The sequence below is a fragment of the Neopelma chrysocephalum genome, unplaced genomic scaffold, assembly GCF_003984885.1.
Source record: "Neopelma chrysocephalum unplaced genomic scaffold, ASM398488v2 Primary Assembly neopelma1_23, whole genome shotgun sequence".
NCBI lineage: Eukaryota > Metazoa > Chordata > Aves > Passeriformes > Pipridae > Neopelma > Neopelma chrysocephalum.
This window is the reverse complement of record NW_020897691.1, coordinates 28,132,494-28,146,827: the sequence shown is the minus strand read 5'-3', so window position 1 is coordinate 28,146,827 and position 14,334 is coordinate 28,132,494.

The window sequence follows — 14,334 nt, the reverse complement described above, 5'->3', positions numbered from 1 at the left end:
CATTATTACAGCCTATTATAAAACAAATATCCAGATGTTGATTTTCCAGCCTTTTCTAATCACATCTGAGTCATCACAAATCTCTCCTTAAAACAAAATGAAAACAAAAGAACACACATGCAGAATTAAAAATTATCTAGCATTTCTGCCTGTGCTATTTCTCTCACTTCTCTGAGATGTTTAGGATTTTCTGTTGCTTGCTTCTCCATCTTTAACTGTCCTTTCAGAAGCTCTGGGAATTTGTGGGATGATAATCCCTGAGAGGTTATTGTCCCCAGGGATGTCCCCACCTCTGCACCTAGTTTACTCAGCCGAGATCTGCCTCACAGCCTAAACTAGTTCAGGTTAACAGAGTTGGCTGGGAGCAGCTGAAGAAAGGACACATCATCTGTCCTGACAACCCTGAAAGAAGTGAAGTCACTTGTCACTTCTAACCTAAGAGTGTCCACAAGGAATGCTCATGGGACTTGGGCTCCTATATCACTGCTTTGAAAGCTTGACCCCAAATCTGGAGCGTGATATGTAGCCACTCACTGCAATGTGAGGAGACTTGGATCTCTCTGTTCTTAGTGGTTTGACTATGGTTCCTTGCTAAAACAAACATTTTAACAAGTTTGTCTCTGGAAACCTTTGAATTTATTATCCTTGTAATGTTTGTTCTTAGAATGGCCTGTTGCAGGAAACACTTAATATTTCACATTCTTTTTGTATCTGGTAACACACAAACTTCATGTCTGTAATCCTATTCTTCAGAGTAATTGTAAATCATTACTTTTTTTTCACACTTCCATTTCTCTATTACTGCTCGGATAGCAATTGTTATAACCCAAATTTGCAAGATATGTGGTGAAGTGTAGATGACAACAGTAGAGCCAGCAACATTGCTCCTCGTGTGTCCTTCTAGTCTATGCTCCTCTTCCATTTGGAAAGAATAGGCTGTTGCTCCTTTTTTTATAGAGATGATTTTGTTAGCTCTGCTCAAATGATGCAGTGATTGCATACTTCTTGTGAACACATTCCACTGAGACCCCAGGGACCATATGGTCTCCAAATAAGTCATTCTAGGAGATATTTGCTTTATTTTCTACTTTTACAGAAAACTAAAAACCTTAGAATGGAAAAGGCAATATTAAACTATTTTCTGTTTTCCTGTTAACAATAGAAGTAGTAATGAATTCTCCTGTGTAGCAATTTCTCCAACCTAAAACAACTCCCGTAACATTTTATACCACTTTCTACTAGGATACTTTTTATTTTACTAACTGCAATGTAAGGCTTTGGTTTTAGTTTAATAATATAAATTTGTCACATAAATTTATTTCCCATTGTGTAAGAATTTTTTATAACTGAAGTTTATTGTCACAGGATCATAGAATTATTAAAGTTGGAAAAGACCTTTAAGATCATCAACCCAGCACTGCCAAGTCCATCACCAAACTCTGTACCTGAGTGCCACATCTACGTGTCCTATAATACCTCCAGGGATGGTGACTCAAACACTTCCCTGAAGAGCCTGTCCCAATGCCTGAAAACCCTTTCCATGAAAAAATCTTTCCTAATATTCAATCTAAACTACCCCTGGCACAACTTAAAGCTATTTCCTTTTGTCCTATCACTTGTTACTTGGGAAAAGAGAACAACAACCCTAGTGTAGCCATCTTCCTCCTGGGGCAGTTTTTGAGACTACATATTTCTGGTCCCTGTAGGCAAAACTGTTAGTTCTCTGTTGTCTTTAGTCGCCTGATTTCTCACTACATAAAGGTTCGGTACAGCTGTCAAAATAGGAGTATTTTCCATTTTCTTATGTTTAATTATCTTCTCTTGTCCCAGTTTTCTGAGGAATGTAATATCATCCTATAAATCTTTATCTATTGAGTATTTCAAAGTCATCACATGCTTTTAAACTGGACTACAGGCAAATGAGAAGTATGTGTTGCACAGAATGACCAAGTTAGTGGCATTTCTTGCAGGAATGATGCTTCATTTTAGTTCAGGAAAAGAAAATATAGCAAATTATTCAATCTGCATATCAACCAAAATGATAACACAATCCTTATCCTTATGTAAATGAAGAAATTCCCTAATTTTGTATCCAGTGCTGTTCCTCTTTGCAGATCAGAAGTGCATATCAGTTGAGAAAAATGTTTTCTTTCAAAGGCACAAGCTGTAGAGGACTCAAACAATTTGGCAGTAAGTCTGGCAGCAGAAAACATAATACCTATTGTTCTTAAACCTCTTTGAAATCTAAATGAAAACCAGCAGAAAATTAGAAACCTGGCTGACTTCACTCATCATCAGTGGTTTCATATAACCAAGCAACAGTCAAAGTCTGAATCCCACTCCTGGAAGGAAATGCCAGTTACCTTGAGGCAATTCCATTCCTAGCAAAACACAAAGCTCTCCCAGTTCCAATGATGCAAGGTCACAGTGAGTGACATCATGGAGAACAGACAAAGACACTAGTTCTTAACTGAAAGAAATGAAGTGGAAATAAAGAAACGAAGATCAAGTGAAGATTTCTCTGTTGTGAGTACAAACTACATAGGTGCCCTAGTTGATGTTCTTCATGGAAAAGAGGTGTAGCTGAGCTGGAAGGGTTGGAAACGCTGCATGCTAACAATAAATGGACACTTGCCTAGAGTGTAGACAGCTTTGGCCAACACCTAACCAGCACAATGATGTTTACGTTTTTGTTCTAGTCAGATCAGATTGACTCTTGACTGTTTTAAATTACATCAGAAGCTGGAGCCTATAGGCTTAGGGAAGCACTACATTTCTGCAAAGCATCCTGCCTCTATGTTTGCTCTTTACTTCTTCAGCAATCCAGCTCAGTCTGTACAAGCTTTTTTGTCTTCTCCTACATGTTCTGACGTGTTCTGACCCCTAATCTTCTGATGTTTTCAAGCAGGAGATGACTGCCATCACAGCAGCATGTGTTATCTTGTGATGGAATCCACATTCACAGACTTTGATCTGTTGTATTATAGACCCTTATCTGTTCAGAATTCAATTTGCAAAACATTTTTCAAATACAGAGACATATTACATGACGCGTTCCACATGATATAGAAATTTTAGCATCCTACGGCAAGATCTCCTCTAAGATGGTCTATGACATATTGCCCAGAATATTAACTAAATGTAGGTAATCTGTATTTCATCACTATCTTGATTTCTTTTGCACCTTTCTCTTTCTGTGTCTTATATTTGTGGTAAACTAGGCCCATAACATAATACTGAATCTTACATGCAGAGGAGCCTTCAGCATCCTGTCCCTAAATCTGGACAGGAGCAGAACTGATTGGCAATACAATCCAGTTACCGTTTTGTTTCCTGTTGTGCAGGAATTCTCCAGCAGGATAACTCTGAGCCTTCTTTGCTGGAGTTTACCACAGATATCAGTTTTTAAAGTGTAAGAGTCAGTCTCTCATGGAAATAGATGCTTTCCAAATTATTTATATCCTAATATAGCATTTTCAAATGGGTTAATAACAAGTTACTTCTGGCAGGACCTTCACCATAAGTTTTCACTATGTTTCTGATTGCACAGCTCGGTTAATCAATGTCATGCCACTAATGTTCCTGATCTACTGCTAAAATGTGCCTTAGAGAGTTCATATGATCCGCTGGAAGCCTGATAGTATATTTCTTAAATTAGTTTGCCCTAAAAGGGAAAAGATTAGGGCCCTCTAGACCCTTCAGTACCTACTTTTAGGTCTTTGACAGAAGATGTATCTCTTTTATCTCTCTTGCAGAGAAAATTTCTCTCATTTTGTGGCACTGGAGGTAATACTTCAAAGTCACTCACTGTAAATTGAAGGACAGAAACTTGAATATCATTAGTTCATGGAAGCCCTGTTATTGGCTGCAGGGGGAAGAAAAAATTCTGATATGATCATGGTGCAGCTTTTCTTTGCACTTAATCTGGGTCCGCCTCAGAGGATGTACTGATTTAGTTTCTTTCACTGTTAATACTTTTGACATAATGTGCAACAGGTTTTGTATCCCAGAATGCTTAGTGCTTTATCTCTGCCTTAAGTTTTAAGTTTGCATGGAGCTGCAAAATACAAACGGTCACAGATATTTTCTGTGGTCAGTAAGTTAGAGAGAGCTCACCATACAATGTGATGCTTTCTGGAACCTATTTTCTCCCCCAGGATACCCTCAGTATTTTAAAGAAACATTTCACTAAAGTTGTATTAGCACAAACAGATGCAAAAGAGAAGTGAGCATTTGACTGTATTTTTGCATAAAGGTCCTTGTTGTCCGTTTGTTTGTCTTGCAGCTTAATATCTAAGTTCTCTGCAGAGTAGCAAGTATTTGTAATGCAATTTATGTATCACTCCATTCATTTTTCTTTTCGTAGAGTTCCACTAAAATTCTCTAAAGCAGTCCTATTCATGTAAACCTCTATATAGGCTCTTTGTCCCCCAAACAAATCAAAACAAAATAAAAAACACAGACCAAAACCTGTTTGCTCTGTCCCCATGACTTGAAAAACAGAAGAATTTATCCCAAATATAAAGTCAAAACTACATCTATAGACTTAATTAGGCCACTGTGCCATGCTGTTTGCGAATTCACCAATTGCGGAAGCTGCAAACTTCCACGGTGGAAATGAATGAAATGCACTTTAAACCATATTTATAACTAGCAGAGAGTAAGAAAACAAAACTGTTTGTGAAGGTTGATACCTAGTTCTGTACTAGTCATCTTAGCTTTCTATACTTTTCTGGTTTAAATTATCTTTAAGATGGGAATTTACTGTTTGTGGTTGGCATAAAAATTTCTTCATTTACACCAGGATGCAACTCACTTCCAGCAAATCTTTTGAAAACCTGGCCCATCATAATTTAAACAACTCAAGTGACAAACTAAGGGTCTACCATAGTAATTGACAGCCCACAAGGTACACTCATTACATGACCCCAGATTGTCAAGTAGTGCGATAGCAGCCTGCATTATTAGTGGGAATATTATATTTATTGCCCTACTACCAGCTTGGGGCCCTGAGAAACTGAGACCAAAATTCTGTCTGAAAGTCTGCCATTCCCTTCTTTCTGTAGTTGTCCTTCTTCATATCCTGTCATGAAAGAAAGCTCAACTTTAAAGAATTAATAGAGTTAAATATTAACCCCAAGAATTTAATGAAGCTTTCCAAAAAACAGATTATATATTCCTGACTCCATCTTATCTTCCGTTGAAACATTTATTATTATGAAGGAATTCTAGATTTCCTCAATATATTTATTATTTCAAAATATATTTATTATTTCCCAGGAAAACACAGAATTTATTACATAAATTTTACTGTACAAAACACTGGTAAGGTATTAAAAAGCCTTTTGGAATTTTTTTTCCTCAAAACTGTTCTGTGCCAGCCTGGATGTGAAAGCTGAAGGGAGTAGACCTTGTTCTGCTACTGGTATGCCACAGTGACCCAAGAGTATTGCTAAAGTGACCCAAAGTCCTCACTTCTGGGTTCCCTACAGGGGTAGCTTGGAGGAAATTCAGGGCAACTCTGCAGCTAAAATATTTTTATTCAGGGCTATTGCAGACTGGAAAAAACAGTAAGTTTTTAAACTAAACCAGAACACTTTACCTATTGATCTGTCTACATTTAAATGGTTTCTGTTTATGAGTAGCTGTCAAAAGTGGTTATGTCCTTCTTCTTTTGATGTTTAGATTATATTTTCACTACAAATTTGGCTCTAATGCATATGTTTAGTATCAAGAACTAAACAAAAATCAATATGTTCAAGAACATATGACATTAGATGAGGCAAGAAAATGCTCCCAGGCTTAAATATTTTCATTTATTCTCAGGTAATACTTTGTTTCATTCACAGGTTTGCCCTATAGGTATACAAAATAGCTTTGCTCTTAAATATTTTTGTAACCCTATACTTCTGTGTTGGCATACAGCCTTTAGCCAGAATCAAATGAGGGTTTCTGGCACGCAGTTGCAAGGTACACAGAATCATAGATGTAGTTTTGTCCATTTTTGTCCATTTCTGTCCACAGATTCATTGAGACCAGCGAGGAAAGTAAAGCACAGCTCCACAGAAAAGCCTTTTCAAAGAAAGTTTAGATACCAGGTTTTTAGGCTCAGGAAAGGACTCCAAGAGCTTTTTGGATGGTAGGCTATATTAGTGTAGGAAAGCTGGCCTGAACTTTTGATATTAACAAGGAGAGCCTTTGGGTACAGTGTTCATTTGCAGATATTTATTAGTCAGGATTGAGGCATTCACTGGTTTACATGAGCCTAACAAATACTTAGAAAAATAAAGAAAATCTTGTAAGCAAATACCCAGCCCACTTCCAAGCTCTTTTAGTCATCCCTCCAAAAAACATGTCTCTGCTCTCTTCTGCTCAGTGTTGCTTGAACCTGAACAGGAATTTCCCTTAGAGAAACACAAAGTTCTATACTCTGGTTTTTAAGTTATTCATGCTTACTCAAACCTATCTCAAATGTCAACAATATTTGCAGAACTATCAAGAAAAAAGCAGGACAAGGGTGCATCTTTTGCCAGCCAGCACTGACTGGAGAGCACTTTGATCCTTTTTCACCAAATCACTGTCTCCAACTCACTTACTCAGTTCCCCTACACACTGTGAAGTAGAAAGGTAGAAGAAAAACTGTTTACTCCTTTTCTCTCTTGATTACAGTCATGGTTAACAGCTGTTTCTGTGTCATCTGGAGTGCTCTCATGATCTACCAGGTTTTAAGGTGTAGGTGTTGCAGAAGGACACTATGTTAAAGGCATGATGAGTGAAGTTCCTTCTTGTTGCTGTCTTCTGCTCTGCCTACAGAGGCAGGAGACAGAGCAATCTGTCTCATTCCTTTCCAAAAGCTGTGCATTGGTGGGAGAAACAGGGAAGGAAGGGAAAGTGAAATGGAAATGGGGGATGGGAAGAGAGATAAATGGCAAGAGGAAGAACATGGCAAGGAGTGAACAGTCTTGCATAACCTTTGGAGCTGGTGCAGCCAAGTCACATTTTTTACAGCTGCAAGCTTTGACAGCTTGCTGGACGATTCGGAAAATGATCCCACAAGAAAGGGATTTTAACTTTTAAAAAACCGCTTCATTACTGCTATTTATTTTTACATCCTGATAATTTCCAAGATTTCTGACAAAATGCCAGTTTCCAGGGAAACATAGAAATCCATATAAGAAATTAATTAAACAAGAAGAATACATAAGAAGTTAATAAAGCACTTACTGGTTTGCCTCTTGTTTCCTTTGATAAAGGAGGCCATTAGGATCTTCTAGCTAAACAGCTTCCATCCAGTTCCTGTGTAGGAGAGCACACATCAGCAGCACCTGCATGTGAGACTGATGTATTCCTCAAAACTCCCAAAGCATGCATAGTGCACCACAGACTGGTACTGCAGACCTCCAAGACTGCTTAAGGAAGGTTAATTTTTTACATTTTTTTTACATATTTTTTACATATACAGTAAACACACATTATAATAGTGTCTGTTACATCAGTTGAAGGGAAAAGTGCTAATCTTATTTTTAAAAAAAATCTACCCATTTTCCATGTGTAAAACACTAAATAAAGAAAGACGGGAGTTTGGATTAGAAATGGCACCTTTAAAATACTTCTTCAATGCTTATGATGTGAGAAACTGAAGCCTTCACAAAGCCATTTACATGTAGAAAAAATGCTTATGCTCAGCACTTACGTGACATAGCTTTTCAAAATCAACATCCCATCCCCTCCTTTAGTCCTGTTCTTCCTCTATAACATCTCTTTTTTGTATAGAAATAAAAGCAAAGTCGTGTTGGATTGTCTTTCCTTCCACCCTCTCCCTGCCCCCCCCCCGCATTTTTTATATTTGATGATGAGCTAAAAGATTGGGAAAGTTTCACATCTCTTGATCCAGAGCTTTAAGCTTAAAGAGAGTGAAGCAGAAGGGAATGGGAAGCCACACTGAGCACAAATCACTTTCTGAAGTCTGTGGGTTCAAAGACAGAAGCGAAGCTGGAACACAAGTACACTATGGTGTGCTCTTCCTGCTTGCTCCATAATATCCCCAATTTACTAACAGCACAAAGCAGTACCATATTATTTATAATCTCATTTCTCAAGAATGCAATGTCCCACCCGCTCCCACTCTCAGCTTTAAACTTTTTTGATGAACACCAGTTTTCCAGTAAAGACAACATGGTATTTGGCCAGAGTGGTGGAATAAGAAACATGATCCTTTTCATGTTGGACACTTGCATAATATTTCTCAACATCCAAAGCTGGGTTTATGCAGTATTACAGCAATCCTTGTATTATTTATGAAAGATGACAGCATGTCATGTGATAATATTTAAGTTAGTCATCATGTAACTTATAATAGTCCACATGGAGGGAAATATGAAATTTTAGTTAGCAAAATGAAACCTTTAATTAATTTCATCTGTTGTGTTTTTTTTTTTATTCAAGCAGTAAATATCTTCCAAGAGATTCACAGAGCAGAGACTTGTCTTACAGCAATAGCTAAGAAAAGTGCTTATTAATGCTCTGAGCCTGCCATGTATGACACAGCCATGTTTGTCACGCTGTTGGTCTCAGATCTGCGTGAGAAAAACATATTGCACACAACCCTTTACTGCTTCTCCAGGCCTGCAAAGGCTTGCATGGCCTACACTGGGGAACAGCATTCCTCACTGGAAGAGGAAAAGAGACAACCCTTAGCTCATCACCATCACCTCCTCATGTATTGCTACTTAACCTTCGCCAGGGCAGGAAAGACATCCTTCCAGGGAGAGATGAGGAAATTGCACGGAAAACCACACATGAGACCCGTTGAGATTAACATTTCCAGAAAGCCTCCAACTGACCCTCTGGGTGCTATCAATAACATTAATCATAGATGATCTTCTAAAGGCAGCAATATGAGGCATAGACAGTTTTTATTGCAGTACAACCTTAAATAATTAAATACAATGTAATAAATGAACCTGTCAAAACCAACCATCATAAAGTTAGACCAACTAATTTGATCTGACTGCCAAAATCAGCACACAAGAAAATCTCCATCTGTGAGCTGAGTGCCCAAGGTGCTCAACGGGCATGTTATGCATGCCCATGTCAGCTACCCGGAGCAAAGACGCTGCTTGGAGGTGCCCTTTCATGGCAGGTGTACGTCCCCTAGGACAGAGGAATGTACTTAATTTCTACTGCATGTCACATGTGTCATAAAAACAGCCTAGGATTGGATTTTTAGTTTTTCTTTTCTAAATGGGATAAAACACTTCAGGGAAAGCTGATTCTCTTTTCTTGCATGCACATAATCTATTTTTTATCTACACGAACTGTATTAATAAAATGTTTCTGGTTATGTGAAAATTTTCTAAGAGCTGGGAAGTTAAAACTACACCCTTAACACAGAGACTTGAGCATTTATAAAATGTGACTTTTCCCCTCCTTTCACTGTGCTAAAAAAAAAGTAAAAAGGAAATTATTCTGCAGTTGACTAAAACACCAAAAAAAGCTTCATGAAAACCTGACATTTTTGGAAGATGACTATTGGCCACACATTGGTGATGTTATTGGAGTTTTTCCTTTAAGCTCAGAATTTTAATCTAAGTATTATTAACACTTAAATAATTTGGCATTTTTCCCCCTTACTAAGTTCCCTTTTTAAAACGGTAATTGATTTGTTTCTTTTGAAACTGTGTTTCAAGTGTGATTTTTAATGAAATTTCAATAACAATATCCCTTTAATAAGTCAAATACATTTTTGGGAAATGAAAAATGGATCAGAACAGAAACATTGCAATCTTAAATCAGCCTCATTGAATCTAAAAAATGGAACAGTAAATTGTGTTCACTCTGCATGCACACACATACACATGTAAAAACACACACAAATACACTCACACACAGATACTATTTGGCCTAGGTCAATTTGGATAAACAAAAAAAGTTGGAAATGCCCGAAAACGGTGATCTCTGGTGGAATAACTGAGTAGCTACAGTAGGTATCACTGTTACCAGGAGTTTACTTTTTCCATCTTAATGTTCGTGGGGCCTTAGAGATGTTGTTGTAATTGTAATCTGTTAGATAGAGATGATGATTTCTTGGTAGTCTCTTCCTGGTGTAAGGGGAAACATTCACTTTTTGAGTATTTATTTATTTGCAGTTGGATATTTTTTTGAGAGGATCCTCCACCCTATAACAAGATCAGAGCTAAAGCAGATGACAAACATTTCAGTGCTAAAATTTTTCTTGACACACAATCTTGTCTGTTTCTCTCTCTTTTACGTGAGGACAATAAAGAGAAGGGGATATTATCCTTGCACACACTGATGCAACATAAATATTTTGAAGTTAATCACATAGATAAGGAAAAATGTTTTTGTTTCTGCCTCCCTTTTTGCATGACATTTTGCCTACAGCGGCTTCATTTAGCTATTGTCAGGCATGCTGCGTAAAAAAGTGCATATACTCTGATGGAAGCTTATGCCTGAGTGACGTTAGAGCAAAGAGTGACTGAATGAATGTGGGTACAGCTAAGGAAGCTGTGAAACTCTCTGTCACACAATGCATTTCAAGGATCTTTGCACTTGTGATCTAATCTTGATTGCAAGACCTGCAGCTCCAGAAAGGCCTCCACCTTTGACTTTAAAGAGGACACGAGACAAGTTCCAGCACTGCAATTCCTGCTTTTCTCCCATGGGCACCGGGCTGTGGTACGTGCCACAGGGCAGAGCATCTCCGCACAGTTGCCAAGACTCCCCACATCCCAGTACTTATAAATATACTAATAAATCTACTGTTCACTCATGCAGGACTGCAGGCTGGCACCCACCTCCTCCCTGCCCGCCTTATGTGCTCCTAATCAGTCTTCCTGCAGGAGTGACAATGCTGGAGCAGACGGCGACGCATTTTTGTGCTGGGTACCTGCCTTAGTGGAGGCCTTTTCTTTGGAATTGGAACCCACAGCCAGCTGGACAGAGTGGCAAAGGAGCTATCAGTGCTTGTGGGGAAGTCTGGGAGAAAGGCAGCACCGTGCAGAGAATGGCAGGAAGGTTGCTCCACTTCCCGGTGGCTCTATTTGCTGGGAGGCAGCACGGCGCCTGGAGCCTGCCTGCCCTTTAGGTGCGTCCCGGGATTTCCGAGTCACGGCCACAGCTCTTGCTAACAGCCAAATATTTCACTCTTGAGACATACTACACTTCCTGATATAGGATGCACTGCATGTCTCCTGGTGACCTTAAACAGTAATAAAGGAGTCATAATATGACCTAGACAGGCCTTGAGAGCCTGCCAGCATGTGGGTGACTGAAAGAGAGGTTCAACAAGTGGGAGTGCTTGTCTGCTCTTTGTTAAGCAACTTTCATGTTGTGTTACTTCCCTTTTGATTATGCAGAGGAAGAGATTTTAAAATACATTTGTGTTGCTCTTTTACCAACAGCAGAAACTAATTCAATGTGCTGGGAGAGAAACACCTACATGTGCGGAAGGCTAGGGCTGACCAGCATCCCCCAACAACTGCATCTGACCAAGGAACCCTTCTTGCTCTCTCTGCCCCCCAACTGCATCCTACCAAGGAAAAGAGTGACGCAGTGTGAACGCTGATCCTCCTACTGATCCTACTCGCTAATTCCCACTGCCTGCACAGGCAAGAAGCTGGTGTGCCTATGTGTCACGGTCATCTTAAGGCCGCCTTGCAGTTGTAAACTCAGAGATATCCAGCTCCTATCCAAATTACAGACTAAAAGAACGGTGGACCAGAATTTCATCTGCTGACCACAGACTTACCTGAATTCAAAAAAGTGGAGAACTTAGCCCCTTCGGTGTAAGGAAACACAGAGGCTATCACATGCTGCCTCCTGCCATATGTGGAGTTTTGTACTGCCTCGGCCCTACAAGTAAGCAAAAATAAGCAGAAAGAGGCTAATTTTGTATCATGCTGGCAATCCAGCTATCAACCATAAAATGTGCTCAGACTTGCTAAGTAATGAGTGAATGATGACTTTGTTACCAGCAAAATGGTTCAGTGTTACAGAGATCAAATGCGAGTGGAGGAGAAACAAGAGACCACCAGGGTAAGAGGCAGACTTTCTCATCAATAGAGAAAACTGTTTTAACTGCTTTAATAGTTCTAAAAATACTCAATCTGACCATGAACCCAAGTTATTTAAATCTGTTTATTTGTAAAAAGATGGATAACAGTCTGTCTTCAACTCTATATTACATAAGATCAGCTGACATTTGCTATGATATCATAGACCAACAAAATGAAATAACTCGCAGAGAAAATATTGACTTTCTTTGTCTGAAATTAAGCCAGCAGACAGAAGAGAGATGAATATAAAATAAGAGAAAATATTAGAGCAGTCATACCCAGACTAAATTTAGATAAAAGTGATGCATGTCCTAATTCAGGAAAGATCAAGAAAAAATCTTAGGCATTATTATCTTTAATATAAAAGCTTTAAGTTGCAGAAACCAATCTTTAGCAAAGGAACAATGCAGTGAGACTATTCTCACAAGTGATGTAAACTAAAGTGCACCGTGATCTCACCATCCTCTGACACTTTCACATAATTCCCACTGATTTTGACAGGAGCTATGCACACATTTTGGAGGGAGGCCTTCAGTTGCATGAAGAAACAGTAGGCAGAACCTGCACACATGTCAGTTAATGCTCATTTTCACTACACAGCCTGGCAACTCAAAACATTATAAGTCTGCTCTCAACTAAAGCACTAATCAAATAACCTCACATCTGACATGCCCTTGGAGTATCAGTCTGCCTTCAAGACTCTTTCCCAGGATCTGACTGACAAGGGCAATTAATCAGGGCTGGGTCCACTGTAGCCAACAATGTGACGTCAGTGTAAAGTTGGTGAGAAGTCTTTTTCTACATCAGCGTTGTTCTTAACATAGTGCTGTTACTCACACCTCATTTTTTAAAATAAATATACATTTTTGAAGCTGCTGGTAGGATACATTTCTCCATTTGACTCATCTCAGTAAAATTTAACAGCAATTTCTATAAAATCCTGTTCACTCATATTTCAACTATGCAAAGAGGACAAAAAAAAGCAATGATGACTGTCTTTGAATATTTCTGTCTGTCACAGAGGCTTCTCTAATATTTTTTCTGTACACTCAGAACAGTCCCCTACATAAGTCTTCTAGTGTCCAATGTGCCCAGTTCATTTTTTTAATTCACCATCATGGGCATGGAAAATACTTCTCCCGACTTTTCCCAAGTTCTTCAGTTTTAATCCAATGCATCTAAATAGCAATTCATTATCTCCACCCAATTCTAGGCTCAGAGGGGATGAAATGCTATCTCCCACATGCTCGAGGTCTTTAGGATGTCAGAAGTTTTGAATGTCAATTTTTCTTTAATATATATAGGAATTAATCAATTACACTACATCCTCACTACTGAGTTTACACTTGTGTTCAGAAATCATGCCAGATCAAGAAATGTATTGAGGACCTGACTCATTCAGTGTCTGGCCCATATGTAGTAAAATCAGATTTAGAAGACTTTGGAAACCTTGCCACCTCTTAGAGAACCCTGGATTTTTGCATTATTTCTGTTTTCTTATAGCACCTTACTAAGCAATAGTTCTGTCTCCTGTTACCCCTTACTAGACGTATGCAAGCAGGATTGTTAACATCCCTCTCCAATGCTCCAGGCCTCCCCACCTCTTTTCTTCTCCCCGTTGCCTTTTGTCTGCTCTTTCTATTGGGTATTTCTGCACAGCATTTCAGTTTCTTTAAAGGCACCCCTATTGGAGCCTCAGCTGATCTCAATTTGTATGTCATACAAGAAAGAAAAAATAAAACCAATCTGAAATACCATTTGTTTTTTAGTGCGTAACATACGTCATAAGTTCACCTCATGCTATGTGCATGTTTCCATTCTCCCCGACATCAATTTTTCCATGGAAACTTGCACCATTGTCACATAGGATAGTGATGCCCTGCACCTGGGCTTCCCATGCATGAGAGGAGGAGGTGGCTGCTGGGAAGGTAAGTGTGACAGACAGACAAACAGCCTGCGGCTCTTTGGCACATGTGTTTCTCAAGCTCCAGTTGTGAGTTGACATGTTTACATTTCAAACCACTCACAGATTGCAGTGGTGCAAACAGGCATCTTCAATTATTCGTGTGGCCTCTTCCCCATAAATAAAATATTAAGAAAGAAAGAAAACTGTCTTCTAGCCTGTTTACTGCCAGGATTTATCCCATCTTGTTGTACTCAAACAGAGTGACTGCGAGGAACTCCTTGGCTGTTACAGAAAGAAGAAATTATAACAAGTAAGCCCAGACAATGGTCAGGTGGATTTAAACACTATTTT